Below are 23751 nucleotides of genomic sequence, written 5' to 3' on the forward strand. Positions count from 1 at the left end.
ATTTTTGTTGGTGCCCCCCCCATCCATGGTGGAGTTGGTGACCACCTCCACCACGGATTCCCTCACCACCACCTTTCAACAGTGCCCCTCAAGTCTCCATAGCCACTCTCTTTCAGATACATTTAATTAGTTATATAGCGCCGCTCATACCAGTGTAGGGTGTTAGAGCACTTTACATCACACACACATTACACATAGACAATCAATCTAACGTGTGTAAATCAGTGTATAGGAAATGTTACATAAGCCAGAGGACTACAAGATGTAGGAGTGACCCATGCTGGTAGGCAGTATAGTTTAGGAGTGCTTGGTCTGGAGAAGCACAAATTCAGAATTGAAAACGGAACACCATAGTTGGGGGTTCTCTTTAATAAGAAGAATTGATTTCTACCCAATTGAACCCTTTTTGCAACATTAATCTATGCTCGAATCTATACTTTGCAGTGGCATGCAGTTTTGTGATGAGCGTTAATAATTCACTGTTCTATATTAGGATTTTAATTTATAAACTGCAAGTAATAAAAGGATGTCTCTTAGAAAAGCAGTAACCCACAGACCTATTCACATCATATGCACTTTGTGATCTGCATGGCACACGTTCTTTTCAGGAGGCATATTAATCATCTGTGCTATTTTAAGATCAGTCAAAACCTCAACTAGAGAAAACTCTGATCTCTGGGAAGAACATTTTGGAGTTATCTTAACATTTTTATTGTTGCCTGGAAATTACTTAAGGCAGGGAACGCAGCAGCAGGTGCTTTTAAAACCAAAATAAACTTGCAAACACGGCGCCCCCTGAAGTCAGCACCCGGTGCAGTGGCACCGGTGGTACCTCCCTAGAGCCGGCCCTGGCCCTGAGGCCTGAAGGGCCCATTGATCCCTAATTAATGCTGTATTTTATCATTCAAATTGCAACCAGAGGGGCATTTCCTTCCTTGCACCAGGGCCCATGACATACTAGCTACGCCTCTGCTCCCAGTTAGCACAAGTAAAGGAACCCGTGTTTCTGAAGCTGCATTGCAGTGGACACCCTGTGTGCTTCAGCGCCTACCTGCAGGTACTTCCTATAATGCTAGCCTAGCTCAGACTCTTCTGCACAGCTCTTGTTCACAACGTGCAGTGCTGCAAGAGGGACCTCCATCCTAAGCCGCAGGAGCCTTCAACCCTCCCCCCCCCCGACTTGATCCTCTGTGAAATGAAAGGTGTGTACAGTGAATTGGCAGCCGGTGAATTAGCCCCATGTCTATTTTAGAGGGACTAGAATATATGACTGTTGGGCTACATAAAGATTTCCGCATCAGGCACATTAACCCGATGAGCTCCCTCAGTGGGGCTGGATTCTGTGCTGCTTCACATAACTTTCCGCATAAATCACATTTTCCTCCCTGGGGGATGTTAGTGTGATTGAAACTTGACACCTTTAGTTCCTACGCATATTTATGTGCTGAAAGTACGTCATGACATATAGAAAAAATAAGTTGAATCAAAAGACATAAACCTGTCCAGCTAGTACAACCTCTCCAGGGAATGTGCATGTGACGCAGGAGGACGAAGAATGCATAGTGACGCAGCCATGTTAGCGCCTGCCTCCCCCTGTGGTGCTATAATTGTTATTTTTTGGTCTAGCTTTTAGACAGCATTGGCTTCCTGCCAGTCCTTGTGTAACAAAGAAAAAAATAACACTTAGACAGATGCTGTGGTTGGCTCACCGCAGCTCTTGTTTTGTTAGAAGTGTTATTCGCGTTTTGACTCACCCGAAAAGACAGCATGCCACCCCCTCCCCCATTACTTCATGACATGCTGTGAGGCCTTCTGTGTCTTTTATCTGCGGGATGCTGGCAGCATTGATAGTGCGTTCCCTCACCCCGTCTGGGTCTGTGGTTCACTGTCAGAGTTATGCGGCATGCGAGGAACCCAGAATCACTGGCTCTTTATATGGCAAACAAGGAGAAAAATGTGATCCTGGAAACCTTGGTCCGCAGAACTATAACAAGAAGGGGGCAACCCTTTCTACAATATACCCTCATGGATCCCTCCTTTGACTCATCCCAAACCTCATTTTACTACTATGATCTCCCTAATCCCTTTCTAAAGACGCTTCCCTCCTCCATCGCTCCTTTTTACTCATCCCAAACCTCATCTTACTGCTATGATCTCCCAAATAACACTTTCTAGACTCTTCCCTCTTCTGTCCCTCCATTGTCCTATTCAATCCAACTAACAGACTCACGTGTCCACTGCTCAGATTAACTCATATTTCCCTATACTAATCCACCACTAATCCTTTTTGACTCCAGAGTAGTGTGCTACTCGCCGCAAAGCACATCGATGTCTCGTCAGGGGTAGTAAGCGCTATATGGACACAATTACAGTTAGAACTGCGGAAAATTGAACAACATCCTGTGTTTATAGCAGCTCAGCTATATTTGCTAACGGGATGCAGTGCAGTGCACCTGGACCATGTTACCTGGGACCTACAAGCACCCCCGCCCACCCCAGTGAGCAGGAAATCTGTGAGACAGTGGCACTAAGACTGACTATTACCTCAATCTAGGATAAAAGTTACCATTAACTCAATCTAGGGTAGACTGACCATTAAACTCAATCTAGGGTAGAATGACCGTTAAAGCATTGTAGGATAGAATGACCATTAACTCAATCTAGGGTAGAATGACCATTACCTCAATCTAGGGTAGAATGACTGTTAACGCATTCTAGGGTAGAATGACCATTAACACATTCTAGGATAGAATGACCATTAACTCAATCTAGGGTAGAATGACCATTACCTCAATCTAGGGTAGAATGACTGTTAACGCATTATAGGATAGAATGACCATTAACTAAATCTAGGATAGAATGACCCGTAACTCAATCTCGGATAGAATGACCATTAACTCAATCTAGGGTCGACTGGTCATTAACTCAATCTAGGGTGGCGTGACCATTAACTCAATCCAGGACAGAATGACCATAAACTCAATCTAGGGTTGACTGGCCATCAACTCAATCTAGGGTAGACTGACCATCAACTCAATCAAGAAAGGGGAGCTACTTTGTTGGAGAAAACTAGTCCACTTTTGGCAGATCTTTGCCTGCACTGATCATTCATGCAGGATGTGTGCACTTCTTGTGCAGTGTTGGGATACTGCACCTGGGATTGTCTGAGTCTATGTAAAGCAAGCATTGACAGTGCCAATAGGTCTGGCTTATAGATGTCAGCGTCTCTTCAGACACCCGTGTGTTTGGCACTACATACTCATAAATGCATTCTGTCACTCATTGTTGCACTCATGCATCAATTCATTCCCCCACCTGACTCATTCACCATCTCTCCCGTCGAAAATAAAACATGCACAAGAACTCAACAAGCATATGCATTATAAAATAATAAACGTCGAAAAAAGGGAAATATACCAACTACCTAAGCGTGATGGGTTTATGTTTGCTTTAAAAAAAGTAAAAAATCAAACATAACATTGGGTGATCATCATAGAATGCTTCCATAGAGTGCATGTTTATTATTGTTTTAAACCCCAGCTTGGCTGGTGCCTTTAGAATCTACGTGGTAGCCATGTTGGTACAAGAAAACAGTGATACACTGTGCACAATACCATTCCACAACAGCTACTCAGTAAACATCACACTGGGAATCAATCCTTGAAATGTATTGTGCATATTGTATCATTTTGTACTGATCCAACTTGACTCATCTGTTGCGTCTAAAAGTGGCAGCCATGTTAGAACTGCAAAACAGTGTCGCACTTTGAACAATACTGTTCCAAGATGGCACCCTGATTTAAAATTTGCAGATGAAATGAGTGCCAAGCAAGCACCCCGGCAGCAGTGCATGGAGAGTTGCTGAGCACAGTAAAAAATGAAAAAAGAGAACATTAGAAATGAAAGCACCAGTCCTTTAATTGAAAACTAGAGTCCTGGCACTGAAGCATATTCATTTTTTGGGCAGATGTGCCCACGTGATCAGATGAAATGCAGTTACAGGATAGTAGAGCCAATAGCTGAAGAGCGCTGATCCATCGCCTCACCCTTTATACTGTCATGGATTTTTCCCTTCCTAAAATTTCCCTCAAAAATTACTACCATTAATACTTTTATTTGTTCCAGACTAGATTATGGCAATGCCATCTTTCTAGGAACATCCTTGCATAATCTGATCAAGTTACAATATATTCAAAATGGTGCTGTACGTCTTCTGCTAAATTTAGAACAAATTTAAGCAGATTTCAAAGCATTTGGACAATTGCCATTGGATACTATTCAAGGAACATGTCCAATTGAAAGCAGCCTATATTACCTACTGGGAATTGACAGAGTAGGTCCCAACTTCCTCATGAAGAAGTTTAACAAATATAAACTAAGCCTGGGCGGAGTTCACGGAGTTCCGCTACCGGGAACTCCGCAAAGTGCATAAAAAAATCTCTGCCGCGCTACATGGGGCTCCGCAAGTGGCAGAGTGTGTTGGATATATGCTGTTCACGATGATTTTCAGTGCCAGATGCGTGTCCGCACTGTGCAATCATCGCAAATGGCACCATGCACAGCGCAAGCGGGCGCTGCTTCGTTTCTGCCACTTGAGTAGATTTTTACTTGAGCAGCAGCTTTCTCTACACGAACGGACAGTTTCTCAACCGAGCGGTTGCGAGCATGCACGACCACTCGCAATGAGAAATCGGACCGCCCGCATTGATATCTCGCCGGGAGGTTAATTTTCCACGCTCGCAATCGGCAACTTGATGTTGACGATCGCGAACAAGGAAAAATCTCGCCGGGAGGTGGATTTTACTCACTCGCACTTGCCAACTTGATGTTGACGAACACGAGCGAGATAAAAAACTCCGCTCCCCTATGTGGAGCTGAGTTTTTGGGAACTTCGCCAGCTCTCCTTAACATGAAGAGTGGAAAACTCTGCAAACTCTGCAAGCGGAGCGGAGTTCACTTCCCAGACTAAATATAAACCATCTCACCAGCTTCAGTCCCCCTTTTGTTTATTAGTGGCTAGAATCAACAAGCATTTACAATGCAATGGTCTCGGCATTGTTAAAGTTAGAGCTGTTGGCATCGCTCATGACATTCTTGTATGTTTTTGTTTTTAAAACATTTAAAGAAACGGCATTGTTATTTACAATGACAATAGCTTAATCACCCTCCAATGCGAGACCTATTGCATTTGCACCCACACACACAGAGCCTCTGCCAGCACTTCTTTTTTTTTTTTTTAACTCGGATTACCCCCAATCATACCGAAACGTATAAATCGGCTTCCTTGCAAATCTCAGCCCTTTCCTCCCACGGTGCATATCGCAAACGCAATATCCTGATTCTGGCCAAAAAAATTGCTTTTTCACAGAGCGACATCACTTCTCCTGGTGCAGTTATCATGTAGACCGGCTATTTGAAGTTAAATATTTCCTGGGATAAATAATTGATGGTAGGAAGCAAATTAGCAATGGTTTTGAAAAACGTAAAATCCCTCTGAGCAATACTACTGGATGCATGAAAAACTGCTTTTATGTTTGATGGTGTTTTACTTGATTGAATGTTTTCTTGAACCGTTGTTATCAATTAACTGTTTAATTTTCAAGTTGCTGCTATATTTAACATAAGCATGTTTAATTTATATCACAACCGAACTAGAAATTTAACCTAAAGGTTAATTTGATCTTTGTAATGTAGATGTACATTTGAAATACCGATCACCTTAAATAATCGGTTTTAAGGCCAATGCCATATTATCTTGATAAACTGGTGTATAACAGGTTTTGTTTTTCGTAGGCTGTTTTTGCTGCAGCTAAGTGGTTATTATAAGATTTTTAATCTATGTGTATTTTAATTAGTTTCATTGGCTTGTAATGGTTTTAATTAACCATATACAACGAAGTTTACCAAGAATAGAGGCGATAGGTTTTAACGGCTGTTTCAGAGATTTTACATCTGCTTAAATAAAGATTTTCCCACGGAAACCTTCCTTGCAGTTGAGGATGAAGTTTAGCTAGCACCATACTCCACACCCTTACTTCCACGAGGAGGAAATATTACATACAATTCATTGACAAAGTTGAAAACACATCGTAAAATTCAGGACAGCTGGTAAAATAACATGAATTGCGGCATTACATAATTTAAGGTGTCCCTAGCAGGTGTCAGTGCCAATCTTTTGAAAGGGAAAGATTTTAAGCCCCTGTTATTTTCTTGCGGAATCCCGACCATGTTTTTTTTTTTTTTAATACTACGGTGTGATTTTTGCAGAATTCTGCACATCTCTTAAAAAAAAAAGTATTCAATCTGGATTGAACTTTGTGAATCGACACAAATGTTTAAATTACTCTGCAAAAAGTGACAAATAATCACATTTTCGAGACGGTCTATTGATTATGGATATATTGTGAATGTAAAGGACTCAGCATTTTTCCATACTTAACACTGTGATTAGGACCTCATGACCTCATTTTCCCTTAGAGTAGGCAACGGGGGGAACAGAGTACGAGAGGATAGAAGGAGAGGTGTGAGGGAAAAGGGGATAAAACAGACGGAAAAAAGCCTACATTGGTTGAAAAAGTGTGGGGGGAGAATAAAAGGGCGAGAAGAAAGGGAGGAATCAAAGGAAAAGGCTACCAGAATACATAGAAGGAAGTGCGTATGTGAAAAGCAACAGAAGGAAAAATAACATAGGCAAACGTCACAGGTGAGTCATGTGCCCGAGTAGCTAGCTAATGCATCCCTCACGTAGCAATCGGAACTGATTTCCATCACTGTGGCGAAGTACCGCACTGAGTGTCAACTCTCCCGAAAAAGGCGGTGTGTTTCTGAACACTACTACGCTTATCTCTCGTATGCTAGCGGAGGAGGGTCTCACAATCCGATTCTGATCTGCTTTCGATTCTAAAAGTACTTAATGAGCTGAGGGCATGGCAAGCCTATCACAGTGCTAGGTATTACAGACTGACACTCTGTGGGACGGATACTAGGAGGGACTGACTGCCTGCTTCGCCTGGCGAAGCTTGCGATTGCTCCTAAACCAGAAAAGACCCGCCCCGGAAGTGACTGGAGCGTTCCTGACAACGCCTGCCGACCCGGATATGACTGTTGTAGTCGCTCAGGTCCGCTGTTTTTCACTGTGTGCCGAGACTTTACTACTTGTAAAACATTTTGTAGTCTTGGTGTTTGGAGGCCGAAGCGTCAGCGAGATCAACCGTTCCCTGGTAGAGGGACCATAGTTTGACTGATACTGGCGTGCAATTCTGTTCCAATAAGGCCAAGAAGTATTTTGAGCGTGTTGGTGTAAAACACCACCACCTCTCTATATAATCCCGCTGGGAATGGAATGGTGGAAAGGCTTAACCGCGTTATCAATGTGGTGATACAATTGTCTATGAAAAGCATACAGTAATATTTTTTTAAATTAAGCAAGATGGTTTGGGCATATCGTGTTACCATAAACGAAACAGTGGGTGAATCCCCATTTGTCACGATGAGGGGTAGGAACCCTAGAACAAAATTTACTCATTGGTGGTTATTTACCAGGGGTGTACAGGAGTGGTCTGTTGAAAATGTGCAGAAAAATTTGTCGGTTAACCAGTAAGGAATATAATGACATAAAAAAAGGTTCCAGGCCTGTAAACATTAAAGTAGGCGCTTGGGTCCGTGTTAAGAAGGCTGGTTTTGTGTCTAAAGGCGATTAAAAAATGTATGATCCTAAAAAAGTTATTGAGGTTTTGTCGAGAGCCAGGAACACCGCCGCCTTTCTCCGAGGCGAAGCAGAAATGCCTCGGAGAAAGGCAGCGGCGTTTCCGGATTCGGGCACGTGTTTTTCTTTTCTCTCCTCTTGCCATTGGCTGGAGGAGATAATTAGAAAAGTTGCAAAAAACACGCCCCGAATCCGAAAAGGACGGGGCCTGTTCGGAGTGACGAACCTCTTCTCCAATGGCTGGCCAGCATTCAAGAGGCCAGCCAATGGAGAAGAGGGGCGGGTTCAAGCCCCTCTTCTCCAAGTCATTATATCTCACGAGCGAGACTGCGCAAGCGCAGCCTTCGCTAGCCGAGACCTAAAAATGAAACTTGGGGTGGATTTCCAACCATTCGGACAAGTAATATAAAAAGGCCAAGTTGAAGTTTCATTTCAGTAATTCAAACTTGTAGGGGGCTGGCTTAGTATATAGTGCACACTTAGTAATTGTAGCACCCTCAACTAATCCATGGTGATTTTAGTGGTCTTAGACAACCTTACAAAGCTTTTTAAGTGGTATCTGCGGACATCAGCCTTCAGGCCTAGTTCAGAAGGAATATAAAGCAACTTGTTTTACCGGTACTTAACCTTATGGTATAGGTTAAGTGAAAAAGAATTACATAGTGTAGTTATAAAAAATATGTATTTATTATTAACACTCACTAACACAATGCAATATCTCCTATCCGGATATATAAACACAAACTTTGTCAATAGAATATGTAAGTAGCACAAATACACAGCAGTCTCCACAGGGAGACCAAACCATATACTAAAATAGTGGAATGCGAACCACAACCTAAGTCGAGAAGGGACCCAGAACAGGTAGAAGAGCCAGGGACTGAAGGAACCACCCAAGGTGAGTATCTAGGAACCCCACAAGGGCCGTGTGCAGAGTGGGAACACAACTGTGTGCTCAATAGAAGTCAATGGGTAAGTCGTGGTTGCAATTTTACAGAAGAAGGACCCTTCCCAGCGGACCCTGAAGAAACCCTGTGGAAGATGGAAGGTTGGAGAGTCACCCCTCCCGTGGATACCCCAGGGACCAGGATACCTACACCAGGGAAGCCGGTTGCATAGGTGCGAAGTGATGTTGGAAACCGCAGTAGACCACAATGGAGGACTTCAGAAAGGATGCCGCTGCCGAAGAAGGTGAAAGAGTTCGGTGGAACCCAAAGGTGGATTCAAGATGAGGGGTACCTACAAGCAGAGGGGACAGAGTCTATGCCACTCAGGAGGGACCAGGAGGCACAGAAGGTGAATGTCCACCGATTCGGAGATGCAGGAGAGTTGATGGTGCCCTTGCAGTTGCAGCTGTGCAGACCAGGCGATGCTGTGGAAGACCAGGAGTCATTCACGAGCTGTCCCACGTCGGATGTCAAGAGCCAAGGGGTCAATGACCGGTAGGGGCACCAACAAGCCTAGGCAATGGCAACCAACGTAGATGTAGAAAAAGGTGCAGTGTCGGGACCAGCAAGGTCCAAGTGATTCTCCACGACTAGATAAGTGAGAGCAGGCCCCAAGCAAGCAGGGGAGCCCACTGGAGCTAAAGAAGACTCTCGAGAGGACCCACAGACCGGAGGCACAGAAGTTGCAAGAGGACCTCTAGATGATGATGGTCCATGGTGCAAAGGATGCGGTGCAGTTGAAGATCTTGGCTGTAGGAGATACTTGAGGCTGGAGCTTCTTGGAGCCCGAAGATCTGTAGAGGAGAGGGTCAACAAGCCTTGGCACCGGCAATCTGACGCAGTGCAGAGATGTTCTGTTCCAGCGGTTCCGACGAGGGATACTGGCCTCAAACTCGGTGAGAAGTGCAGGCCTTGAGGAAGTTGCAGAACCACTACCTGTGTTGCTGAGCCTTTCGGAGTCTGTGGGAGCCCAGAATTGGCAGACCTGTCAGCTGTGTTGAAGTGACTGCAGATGCAGGGGAGTGACTCCTTCACTCCAAGGGAGATTCCTTTGGGTGTCTTGGATGTCTACAAGCCCTGTGAAGAACCTGTATGGAGCACGGGCACAGACGTTGCAGCAGACTTGCAGGACAATGAGACCAGGATCAGCAGGAGTCTTCCCAGGTGCAGTTTTGGTTCCAAATGCGAAGTCCAAAGTGCCCATACGGTTGAAGTTGAAGTGGTTTCAGATCTGAATCTTGTCCCATGACTAATCTAGGGACCCACCCACAGGTAAGCACTTAAGTACCCTAAGGAAATGGCTGTGACCATTCAGGGGTCCCTCCTAGAGGTGGGGCTGGACAGTGGGGAGGATACTCTCATGTCCTTTGTCCAGTTTTATTCTAGAGCGTGAGCCAGCGGCTTCCTGAACTGGTTTTAACTGAGGTATGCAAGGAGGGCAACAAATGTGCCCTTCAAAGCAGTCTAGTGGCACTGGCAAGCGCCCCCACCCTGTCCCAATACACTAAGTCCTGTCTGGATGGGGGTCACACCTCCCTGTGACAGAAAACCTATTGTCCTGCCTTCCCCTGCTTGAGCTTGGCTCAGCAGCAGGAGGGCAGAATCGTGACTCTGGTCGGCAGCATCCATAGTTTTCTGTTTTGGGTATAGAAGACTGGTACCAGGAGCACTGAGGGCCTACCAGAGGAGCTTTACAGTGCATGGAATCCTACCTTCCGCACCGTTACACCATTTACGGTGTGGGGGTATGATTCCAACATGTCTAATACCAAGCATTCGTGCCTGACTCCACAGTGACGACCGCGTACTGACGAGGCGCGCTTATACCTAATAATCAACGGAACCCCAGTTGACCGCTTAACTTTACATTGGAACATTGGCTGTAATCGTCCCCTGAAGCCTCTGGTGGTTTACTTTTGGACATTCACTGTCAAGGTTGACTATATTCATTCTGTTGGACCCCAAGTATAGACCATGAATCCGCCTAACGCCTATAATTGATAGGTTGCCCAGGCTAAGTCCTGATGAAGATCCGCAAGACCGAGGCTGTTTAATTTCCCTTATGGTCGCAAGTCGGATCGAAACGTCGACGCCCCCTTTTGTATTTAGTCTGTACCCGGAATACCCCCTTCCATGTGCTGCATCAGAATTGATTTCTGTGATTGAACAAAAGTCCAAGATTATATGAATGACATTGGGACAGACCAGCTAAGACGGTGACTTGTAACCGCGCTTCCCTGCCCTGACATATTAAATTCCAGATAATATGTTGAAGTATTCTTTTCTCTGATTTCTTTACACTTGAGCACCCTCTCCTTTTCACTGCACATTCTCTTCTGGTGCAACCTCCTTTTGATTAATTCATTTGATTAATATAACATGTATGGCTTTTTTCCAATACATCATTGAATAAACATATGATGAATTCCTTTCCAGGTCGTTCTTCTTTTTTGCTGTATTAATTCATTTAATGTTATGTTTAACTGAATCATAAAATACAAAGTAATTTGATTAATTCATTCACAAAATATAGGTCCAGGACCACTGTTTTTTGTAATATACATTACCCAGGTCCTTGACCAGATTGGGTTACCCCGTCTTTTGTAATAATACCAAGCACGGCAGGGTTCGTTAAAGCCAGTTTAGAGATAGTCATCGCGTAATGACTCATGGTCACTCTATGTATCTTAATGGTTCATGCACTTATAACCCGGAAGAATGGACTCTGAAAGTTTTTGGGGTGCCCTGCTCATGCAGGGCACCCTCACACTTAGAACCGAGCACCGTGCCTTCAGGATTGAAAGGCCTGCCTTAGGGGTGACTTATAGGTTTTAAGTGCAGTGACCTCGGATATAAAGAGACTTATATCTGGCGTAAGTGGTGCTAGCATCAGCTTGCACAGGCTGCCATGGGAGGTCTGTAGTCACAATTTGAGTGGTCTCTCTTGGGTGGCATAATGGATGGTTCAGCCAATGGGAGGCCTGTGGTGTACCTATGCCCTGGGTACCTTAGTACTATAAACTAGGGACTTACATGGGCACACCAGTAGCCAATCTGGAGTGTACCTAAGTACTCACCATGCCCAATTTACTGAAGAAGCACAGAGACTGGGGTCCTGATTAGCAGGATGCCAGTCAGACTAGTCAGTAAAACATAATAACACCAACAAAAAGTGGGGGTGACCATGAAAGCAGATCGTACTTTCCTACAAAACCTAAGCTCAACCCCTGGTAAGTATGGCACAGAGCAGACAGGTTTAATTTAGGAAAATCTGTAAAGCATTTAGACTTACCAATACAGTTAAAAAGTCTAAAAAGGAAACACAATAAAAAATTCCACTCGAAGTTATAAAACTAGAGACTGTAGAGAATAACTTGCTGTACAAAATAACATAAAAGTGAAAATAATCCAATAAGGGGAAGCAGAGATATGAAGTTTTAAAATTTGAAATAAAAATAGCATCATAAAAGGCAAAGTGCCAATGGGAGTCAGTGGTCATGGTAGTCTTGGACATAGGTGCGATAACAACAATGGAGCACAGGTCGAATACATCAACCATGTTCAACCCATTCAGAGGTTTCACCTTGGGACTTAGGACCTGATGTAGATCTTGGCAGACGTGTCACTCCATCACAGCGGTGACGGATATCCCGTCCGCTGAAACATACATCTCATAGGATATAATGAGATTGATATTTCGGCGGACGGGATATCCGTCACTGTTGTGACGGAGTAACCCATCCGCCAAGATCTAAATCGGGGCCCTTAATCTTACAAGAAGTCAAAATCCTTCACTGGCAGCGGCTGCCGGCAACATTACGTTATGATTCGGCGCAGTGCTCAAAACACTCACCATATATGCTGGCACGCAGGCTCTGAATAAGAACTCCTTTATCCTGGCGTCCTGCCGTTCTCCTCGGACAGAAAGGGAGGGACTTCCTCGCTTGTAGAACGCAAAACCAACCGATTCTGGAGCTGCAGCGCAGCTCCAGGATTGGTTGGAGCAAGCTAAACCAGCACTCATTTTAAGGATGGGGGCCTGCAGCTGCAATCCCTTGGCTGTTTGTCAGGCCTGGGATTGCTGGCTCTCAAGTGCGCATGTAAGATTGGCCAGCTATAGAATGCCGGCTAATCTGACTTGCGCACCGGCAGGGGTGGACGTTATAGTGCAATTGCACTAATCAGCCCACCCCCTGCCCTCGCACTGTAACAGCGCGACCATGAGACACATTAATAAGATGGTATTTATTATCATTTTATTAATGTTTGTGCCTGCTGTGCTCGCAGCAAGCGGAAAGCTGCTCCTCCGCCATAACGGAGAAGCCGCCACTGTTCACCGGGGCAAGACACTTAAGCATGTGGGAATGCGTCCCCAGTACATAGTCAACAATGTCCTGTTTGGGTTCCCTAAGAGGTTTCTCCCCTCCTTTTCATGCAAGACTTACGGGACCTAGGACAGAGCGCACATACACAAACTCAAAGTGTTTGAAGCCCACTCCCTTTTGTGGTACCTCTTTGTAGGCAGATAAAAGGCATAGGAGTATTTTCACTGTGCGGAATTCCACGGAGTTACCTAAAAACTCCGAGAGATTCTTTGGAGTTATGTGACCGGCGGAATTTAATTATATTGAGCTGATTTTTTGCGCCAGGAGCCTGTCCTGTACAGTAATATCAGTGGGAACCACATGGCATGCCAGAGGGCGCTGCTTCCTCCTGCCGCTCAAGTAGATTTTCTACTCAAGCTGCAGCTTTCTCAACATGAGCAGTAGCGACCTGCCACAACCGCACACATTGAGAAATCATGCCGGGACTCATACTAGCACTCGATTTTCTTGCTCGCGGCAACCTAACATTGGCAAGCCGAATGTGAAAAAAACCCCTGCCATATGGCAGTTGAAATAACTTTTCCGGAACCCTCTGCTCTATGCAGAGCGCAGTGGGGAAAAACCCCACAAATTCCGCCAGCGGGGTGGAGTTTACCGCCCACCCCGACTAGGAAGGGGGCCTGGATAGAAAGAGAGAGCGAGAGAGAGAGAGAGTGAGAGAGAGCGAGAGAGAGAGAGAGTGAGAGAGAGCGAGAGAGAGAGAGAGAGAGAGAGAGAGAGAGAGAGAGAGAGAGAGAGAGAGAGAGAGTGAGTGATGGTTCCGGTGTACCTGAAGCTCACATGAAAAGGATGGTGGATGAGTGTTAATCCTTCTGACTCCCTCAAGTTCTAGTAGCAAGGTGCAGTCTTTTCATTAGGAGATGTACTCTGCAACAAGACTTCAATCTTTTCCACCAACCATAAATGGATGCACACTATCTGTGTTCTAAGCATGGCTTGTATACATCAGCAGGGTGCTGTAACTTTCACTTTAGAGTACCAGCACATTTCAACAGGGTGTTATGACTTTGATTTTACAGTACCAGCTCATCTCAGCAGAGCTGTTATAACTTTAATGTGACAGTACCATCACTTCTCAGCAGGACTGCTATTACTTTAATGTTACAGTACCAGCACATCTCAGCTGAGCTGTTATAACTTTAATACAACAGTGCCATCACTTCTCAGCAGGGCTGCTATTACTTTAATGTTACAGTACTAGCACTTCTCAGCAGGGCTGTTAGAACATTAATATGACGGTACCATCACTTTGCAGCAGGGCTGCTATTACTTTAATATTACAGTACCAGCACCTCCCAGCAGGGCTGTTATAACTTTAATATGATAGTACCAGCACTTCTCAGCAGGGCTACTATTACTTTAATGTTACAGTACCAGCGCATCTCAGCAGAGCTGTTATAACTTTAATATGACAGTACCATCACTTCTCAGCAGGGCTGCTATTACTTTAATGTTACAGTACTAGCACTGCTCAGCAGGGCTGTTATAACATTAATATGACAGTACCATCACTTTGCAGCAGGGCTGCTATTACTTTAATATTACAGTACTAGCACTGCTCAGCAGGGCTGTTATAACATTAATATGACGGTACCATCACTTTGCAGCAAGGCTGCTAATACTTTAATGTTACAGTACTAGCACTGCTCAGCAGGGCTGCTATAACTATGAAGTTACAGTAAAAGCATTTCTCAGCACAGCTGCTATAACTTTAACGTTACAGTACAAGCACTTCTCAGCACAGTTGCTACAACTTTAATGTTACAGCAACCGCAAATCTCAGCAGGGCTGCTATAACTTTAATGTTATAGTAACAGCTCTTCTCAGCAGGGCTGATTACTGCTCCTCAGCAGGGCTGCTATAACTTTAATGTTACAGAAACATTAGTTCTCAGCAGGGCTGCTGAAACCTTAATGTTACAGTATCAGCACTTCTCAGCACATGTCCTACAACTTTAATGTTACAGTAAAAGCACTTCTCAGCAGGGCTGCTTTAACTTTAATGTTATTGCTCCTCAGCAAGTCTTCTATAATTATAATATTAGAGTAACAGCATTTATCAGCAGGGCTGCTGTAACTTTAATGTTACTACTCCTCGGCAGGGCTGCTGTAACTTTAATGTTACGGCTCCTCAGCAGGGCTGCTGTAACTTTAATGTTACTGCTCCTCAGCAGGGCTCCTCTAACTTTAATGTTACTGCTTCTCAGCAGGGCTGCTCTAACTTTAATGTTACTGCTCCTCAGCAGGGCTGCTGTAACTTTAATGTTACTGCTCCTCAGCAGGGCTGCTCTAACTTTAATGTTACTGCTTCTCAGCAGGGCTGCTCTAACTTTAATGTTACTGCTCCTCAGCAGGGCTGCTGTAACTTTAATGTTACTGCTCCTCAGCAGGGCTGCTGTAACTTTAATGTTACAGCTCCTCAGCAGGGCTGCTGTAACTTTAATGTTACAGCTCCTCAGCAGAGCTGCTCTAACTTTAATGTAACTGCTCCTCAGCAGGGCTGCTCTAACTTTAATGTTATTGCTCCTCAGCAGGGCTGCTGTAACTTTAATGTTACTGCTCCTCAGCAGGGCTGCTCTAACTTTAATGTTACTGCTCCTCAGCAGGGCTGCTCTAACTTTAATGTTACTGCTCCTCAGCAGGGCTGCTGTAACTTTAAAGATACTGCTCCTCAGCAGGGCTGCTGTAACTTTAAAGATACTGCTCCTCAGCAGGACTGCTCTAACTTTAATGTTACTGCTCCTCAGCAGGGCTGCTGTAACTTTAATGTTACAGCTCCTCAGCAGGGCTGCTCTAACTTTAATGTTACTGCTCCTCAGCAGGGCTGCTCTAACTTTAATGTTACTGCTCCTCAGCAGAGCTGCTCTAACTTTATTGTTACTGCTCCTCAGCAGGGCTGCTCTAACTTTAATGTTACTGCTCCTCAGCAGGGCTGCTGCAACTTTAACGTTACTGCTCCTCAGCAGAGCTGCTCTAACTTTAATGTTACTGCTCCTCAGCAGGGCTGCTCTAACTTTAATGTTACTGCTCCTCAGCAGGGCTGCTGTAACTTTAATGTTACTGCTCCTCAGCAGGGCTGCTGCAACTTTAACGTTACTGCTCCTCAGCAGAGCTGCTCTAACTTTAATGTTACTGCTCCTCAGCAGGGCTGCTCTAACTTTAATGTTACTGCTCCTCAGCAGGGCTGTTCTAACTTTAATGTTACTGCTCCTCAGCAGGGCTGCTGTAACTTTAATGTTACTGCTCCTCAGCAGAGCTGCTGTAACTTTAATGTTACTGCTCCTCAGCAGGGCTGCTGTAACTTTAAAGACACTGCTCCTCAGCAGAGCTGCTCTAACTTTAATGTTACTGCTCCTCAGCAAGGCTGCTCTAACTTTAATGTTACTGCTCCTCAGCAGGGCTGCTCTAACTTTAATGTCACTGCTTCTCAGCAGGGCTGCTGTAATTTTAATGTTACTGCTCCTCAGCAGGGCTGCTCTAACTTTAATGTTACTGCTACTCAGCAGGGCTGCTGTAACTTTAATGTTACTGCTCCTCAGCAAGGCTGCTCTAACTTTAATGTTACTGCTCCTCAGCAGGGCTGCTCTAACTTTAATGTCACTGCTTCTCAGCAGGGCTGCTGTAATTTTAATGTTACTGCTCCTCAGCAGGGCTGCTCTAACTTTAATGTTACTGCTACTCAGCAGGGCTGCTGTAACTTTAATGTTACTGCTCCTCAGAAGGGCTGCTCTAACTTTAATGTTACTGCTCCTCAGCAGGGCTGCTGTAACTTTAATGTTACTGCTCCTCAGCAGGGCTGCTGTAACTTTAATGTTACTGCTCCTCAGAAGGGCTGCTCTAACTTTAATGTTACTGCTCCTCAGCAGGGCTGCTGTAACTTTAATGTTACTGCTCCTCAGCAGGGCTGCTGTAACTTTAATGTTACTGCTCCTCAGAAGGGCTGCTCTAACTTTAATGTTACTGCTCTTCAGCAAGGCTGCTTGATATTTAATGCTATAGGCAAAGACACAAAATATAACCCCTTCCTAACACTCTGATTTCAATATATAGGTCTACTTATTTTAAGCCACACATAAAAATCCATAAAATGATACGATCAGTAATAAACATATATCATATTGCACATATTATTAATGTCTTCTTAGTGTGTTACTGAAATATGCTAAAAGCCATTCTTTATCAATGAACTTTAACATTATGAAAATCAAGAACTATCCACGCGACATTTCAGTGGTATCCTGCTTTACTGCACGTTCTTCAGGAAAAACATTAAAAAAATATTGGACAACATTAAAAAAAATGAAGGCATGTTGTAATTTAATACGGGAACCTGTTGCTCTTTCTTACACGTGTGCTTATTCATCATCACACTCCTCTTATGTTCTTGGAAGTCACTTCCACTAATCCCAGGGTTTGGCATTTCTCCATATAAAACCTGTTTCAATGAATGGAGTAAACCTTTATACCGTCATGGGATCCCGCCTTGTGTATAATAGAAGGAGGGTGGGCCGCAGTACAGTGTTTCTCTGGCTGAGCAAACCCTGCACCAGGAGGCAAATACATTTACGGACCGTACCACTTCTAGTTTAAATATAATAGAAGAGAACAAGCATTGGCAAAGTGAACAGATTTCACCTATGCAAGATCTATTGACTTTGTCAAATTTGTTTACATGTTGCACAGCAGTGTGGGCTGCTGTGCAACATGGCAGTAAGTTAAAAAAAAATGCTAACACACGACCAGCATTGACCGCGTCCTATTACTTTTTTCTGTAAGTTGTGCTACTGTGTAATATGTCTAAAAGTAGCACAAGGTTGGGGTGGGCTCAAGCAATACAAGGAGGGAGGGTGGGGTGTTGAGAAACGGACAGCGGGAGGAGGGTGGCGGTGAGAAATGGATGGCACGAGGAAGTGGAGCGGTAAGCAACAGACAGCAAAAGGAGGAGATGGAGAGGTGAGAAATGGGCAGCTGGAGGATGGGGATTATTAAACGACAGACACACGAGGAGGGAAGGTGATTATACAACAGATATGGGAGGAGGGTGACATTGGACAGTGCATGAGAAGGGGAGGGGGAGGACACAACAAAGTGTAAGGAGGGTGGGGGTGAAGGAGGGGAACTGCAGAGACTTGCACTAAATAAGAGTGCAGGTCAAAAAGTAAAAAAAGAAAATACCTATGGGAGTCTGCGGCCAGTGGGAGGAAACTGTCAGTAGACAGGAAGCAGTACTTGGTCCATGCTCCACAGAAGGAACAAATGGCGAAGCCCCAGGAAGAAAGTAAAAAGAGGAGGAGGCTCTGACCAATACAAAGCAAGGAAACAAGATGGCGTTGAGCCAACCAATGGTGAGTAAAAGTAAATAATGGTGGGGCTTTAAGCTTGTTTTAAGCTTTTTTTAATTTACAAGAGATTTCACAACCACAGCACAAGCGCTCATGTGAAACCAAAAAACAAAAGTGGGGTCCATTGACTGTTGTTGAGGATTACTCTCTAAAATTAAGCAGGTTGTGTGTGGAGAAATAATGAACCCTTGGATTAGTTCAAATGTCTTCCAAAAAAGATAAGAGGATATACCATTTGTTTAAATTCTGAGTCAACCAAAAGACTAATGAGCACACAGTGGAACAATGAGGAATAGTCTCATACTAAATAACAAAATACATTTTGTTTTTTACTTTTGTCCAGTGTTTTTCAGTGTCTTTCTTTTTTGTACAAACTTCAAGATCACTTACAATAAGAAGCATTGGCATAGCCAATAGGTCTTGCCTTTGGTACTTTATAGGTGTTTAGCCAGAGGTATTGGCTTTGGCAATGTCTTGAAGCTATGTTGCATTAAAAAGCTAGACTACACAATCTGAGTAAAATCCAGACAGGAAGAATTTGCTTCACTGCCATGCTCCTGTAAAACTTAAAAAATAAAGGTTCTCGAAAGATTGCAAATAAAAAGGCAGAAGGAGCAGCTCTGTGACTGCAGAGCATTGCTATTCTACCCGAGAAACATCGCAGGGCGTGTGCTTTATATTTGACCTCTTTCTCCCCTGTGCTTAAGCCTCCTCCCCTTTCATCCGATCAAAGAACTTAGGGGCATATCAATATGGCGGCTCAAAAAAATTATCGCCGCTTTTGCGTCCGTTTTCGGACGAAAAGTGGCGATAATATTATTGCATTATCAGCAAGGTCACGCTATCGCGTGAATCCTTGCCTTAGCACCCTTTCCTGTAACGCCCACCTTTGCATCTCTAATGAGATGCAAAGTGGGCGTTCCGTCCGAAAATAACTGGAGAAATGTCGCTAACCGACATTTCTCCAATTATCAATTGGCACGCTAACAAGCATAGCGATAAGAAAAGTAGCGCTAACCTTGGTTATCGCTACTTTCTTTACGCCTGCTTTTCCTTTGATTAAACATTGTTAGTCAATGGGTGGTGGATTATAGGGCTGAGACCACCCAGCCCTATCAACAAGGATATTGCCGTTGTCCATGGCACATCGCTGGAAAACCAGCGATGTTCCATGGAAAACATCACTATCACGGGAATAATTATCGCCATTGTGCTATGCGTTGGTAATACAGCGCTAGCATGGCAATAATTATCTGTGATAGCCGGCGATAAAATTCCTCACGCTAAGGGCGGCCAGCGATAATTATCGCTGCCGCTTGTTGATATGCCCCTTAGGCACTACGGGGCAGATTTACAAGCCCCTTGCGCCACTTTTGCGTCACTTTTTCGTCACTTTTTCCATGTTAAAAGTGATGCAAAAGTGGCGCAAGGGGCATGTAAATCTGCCCCTACATCAATAACCTAGCCTTCGTCTGAAAACGAGAACATGCAAGTCCTAATGACTTAACAAATACAGCAAAGTATAACACAGGGTAAAAGGCAATATTTCATAAAGTGCAAAGCAGCGCTGCAGCAACAGCTAAATATAAAGCAGCGCTAAGCGCTGTTCGGCTAATCAAAGTAAAAAAAAAAAAAGCACAAGACATAGCACATACAAATGATACAAACGTGAACCATTCAACTGATTTTATTAACCCTTAGCACACAATTCTAATATACTATTTTCTCCAGGCTGTGCTCACTGGCTTCGATTCGCGGCTCCCACTGTCAACTAGTTTCCTTGAAGCGCTACATATTAAAATAGGCCCGCACAGCCGCAGTTCTTAATGAACATGACACTGCTGAAGAGGAAACAGACATCTCCAAGTCGAAGATTTACCATCAGCTGTGAGGGAGGTGAACAAAACAACAATTTAAAGGGCTTTTAGTCTTTTGTTGGTGAGTAGAAGCAATCCTGCTGGAAAGCAACACAAACATGAACAAGTGCAAACCGAGGGGGCAATCAGACTGCAGGCTTGGGGGGCTGCGGCCAGGGCCGGACTGGCCGTAGCGGGCACCGGGCATTCCCCCGTGCGCCGCACGGGTGGGGGCCGGTTTTGGGCCCCTGGGGGCAGTTTTTGTTACAGGGCCGTTTTTGCAGCATAGCTGCAAAATCGGCCCTGTAACAAATTCGGCCGAAAACCGGCCCTGGCAAAGAGTTCGGGGAGGGGGGAATGGGGCCGGCCGAGCACTTTGCCAGGGGCAGTTGTGGTTCCCAGTCCGGCCCTGGCTGCGGCCGTCTGATAGAGAAGCCTTTGAGACACCAGCGGGCCTGGGGCAGGGTCACTCAAGTAAACATAAAAATAACCTTGACATGCACTGTGCCAGGTCTTAAAGAACATGGAGACTAAAGTAAACAAAATACAAACACTTATGAGCCCAGCGCTGACAGTAAAAAAACAAGCATTTGCAATGCAATAGGTCTCGCATTTACGCAAGTTTGACCTATTGGCATTGTAAATGACAATGGCGTTTATTTATGTTTCAAAAACCAAAACATAAATAAGAGGTAATGTCATTTACAATAAAAATATCTCAAACTCTTGCAAATGCGAGACCTATTGCTGCAGTGGCCTCTTGGTCAGGGGGCCTGGCACTTATTGTTTTACAAATTAAGCACGTAGATACACGGAAGTTACTTCTGCTAAATCAACCCAACAACGTATAGCACGTCACTGAACCATCAAAGTGCACAATGTGGACAACACAGCCCTCAACGTTCCCGGGCATAGCTACTGACTCATTTCCAGCACTAATGCTGGGGCCCCCCTCAATAACAACATCTGTAATCCCATCACTCTCAACGGGCTTATCGCCAGCCTGTCAAAGCAGGCGCGCAATTCGTATGCTTTTACCGTGAGATTCACCCAATAGAAAACAAGTCACGTAAAATTTCACTTGATCAATTGCATATTTGTGCAGCTACAATGTAAAAACAACAGATAGGTTTCTGGACGCTGTGCTATATACACCTGACAGAAAAAAACAAGGTAAATTATTATTTTGGGTGAAAATACCAACTGTGTCTAGTGTACACCATCAGACTCCAACATGCGGCTGCAGGATGCAACCAGAATGCGGCTGCCCTGGCGCCCGCAGGGTGCCCTACAAGGGCGGGCCTCTAGTGCCAGCAAGGTACCAGCTCACCCCACTTCCTCTGATTATGGGGACCCCTCGAGGAGGAGTCCCAATACTCAGGCAGCCAGGGGCTGCAGCGTGCAGGGTGCGTCATTTCCGGGGCGCGAGGAATGGGGGGGTATATAGGCCTTCCCCACCCTCTGTCCTTTCTCTTTTGCGCCCCGGACACGCCGTGGTCTGGTCGCACCAAGTTGCGGCCGTTTTGTTCTCTTCTGGACACGCGGTTCCCGCCGTCTTGTCTCTGGTCTGGCGTCGGTTGTCGCAGGTCGAGTCGGTGTTTTGAGCGGTGAGTCAGGGCGCATTGAGGAAGTTCTTTGAGCTTTCAGTTGCAGTTTTGTGGCGATGTGGGCGACCATCGGGGTTCTCCCCTCCCCCAGCCCTTGCCCCATGCTGTGCGGGGGTCGGTTTATCAGCAGTGTTTTGATACCCCGGCGGTAGTGGGCATGACAGGGGCTTGGAGGCTGGCAGGGAGCAGAGGCAGGTGCCGTGGTCACATGGGCCTTGAAAGATTTCGGCCAGATTAGTTAATGCGACATGTCCGGCTGGAATGGAGACGTGCAGCACCGCACGGCCCTAGTCGTAGTCAGCCGGGCGGAATCCCTGATCATTTCATTCCCCTTAATGTTGTGCTTCAGCAGTTCCCACCGCTTTGTGAAAGGGGTGAGAATCAAAACAGGCATATGAGTCAAGTGCTGACGATTTAGGGGCACCGCATTTTGGGGAGTTGGGTTGTGTGAGCATTGCTAATGGACAGTAGCAAATGAGCTGAGGCAGCATATGTATCGCGATCGGAATATGGGGGCTAGCCAACTCCGGTGTGCCCTGCGACGAGGCTACAGCGGGTCTGAAGCCTCTAGGGACGCTCTCTGACTGATTTCCCATTGCCACCCTCAGCTAGGCCAGGCCCTGGTTTCCGCACACACACTCTAGAACGGGTTGATTTCTCTACCAATGCGCTGGATGGATTGTGGCATAACGCTTCCCACGGTGCTTTGTACCGGCAGGCACTGTTGCTTTGAAGGGAAATGTAGATGTAGATATGGCATACTTTGAAGCACATTTTGTTGATTCCCGCAAATGTGTTTATTTTGCAATCATTTCTCCTTTGACAATGCACTTGGAATACATACAGACAGAGTGCCATTTTGGACAGGCAAGATGTCCAGCTGTTGGGACGCGCCGCGAAGCGGCATGGTAGCTCAGGGCGTGGGGCTGGGGAACAGCGCTGCATGGACACCCCTTTGTTCCCCCAGACAGTAGGCGCTTCTCCAGACATTAATATGTACATAAGGGTCATAGGGAAAATAATTAAAGACTGAGCAATCTCCAATCCCCATTCAAACATGCCAACCCTCCCCTCAGCTGGGGTTCCGGAGGCCGAGGGGGCTGTGTTTTTGCTTGTGGGTCGGGGGGGCTTCTTGTCTGCCCGGGGGCCTTGCGGTGCTCGCTATTGCCTGCGGTGCCCGTGCGGGGCTGGTTTTGCGCCTTTGTTGCCGCTGTCGAGGGAGGGCTCATCGCCGTGTCGACCGCAACTGCAGGGGTCAATTTGTGGTGTCCGCCGCCTCCCCATGGTGGGGGGGCGCGTATGGCCGGTTTCCGCTCTGGGTGGTGGCCGACCCTGGGAGTGGCGCAGTGCCGTCGGGCAGTTCATTGGCGCCCCCGAGTCTACCGGATGCCGCTGCGGGTGCCACGGTGGGCCATTGCGGGGGGGTCTCGCTGATGGTTTGGCTCCACGAATTGCGCCGCCATGTGGGTTGGTGGTGCAAGCTGGCACGGATTGCTAGGGTTCTGGGTGTGGGTTGATGGATCTTCGGGTTGACGTTTGGCGCAGCTGCTGCTCATGTGTAGTGCTCCAGTGGTCTGCTTGTTCCCACCGCGATGGACGAGGGTGGGGGTGCGGCACCTAGGCGCCGATGCAGTGGCCCGAGGGAGGGAGAGCTCACGCTGCCTCTCCAAGGGAGGACGGGGGTGGCAGATGATTGGCGCATAGGTCGCCACGGGTTGTGGGTCTCCAGTAAATGTATGTGTTGCGCAATCACGAATATCAAGAAACCATAATTGGGTCATATTAAAAGGGAATAACCCTCTAATGTTTCAAACGTACCCTGTTAACATTGTGATTAATATCCAAAGATGAGATTGTTCACCAGCACCCCCTGCTTTTGCCCATAAGGAAGCCGATATCCTCACCAGTTA

Source organism: Triturus cristatus, chromosome 7 (genome assembly GCF_964204655.1).
Source record: "Triturus cristatus chromosome 7, aTriCri1.1, whole genome shotgun sequence".
NCBI classification, from domain to species: domain Eukaryota; kingdom Metazoa; phylum Chordata; class Amphibia; order Caudata; family Salamandridae; genus Triturus; species Triturus cristatus.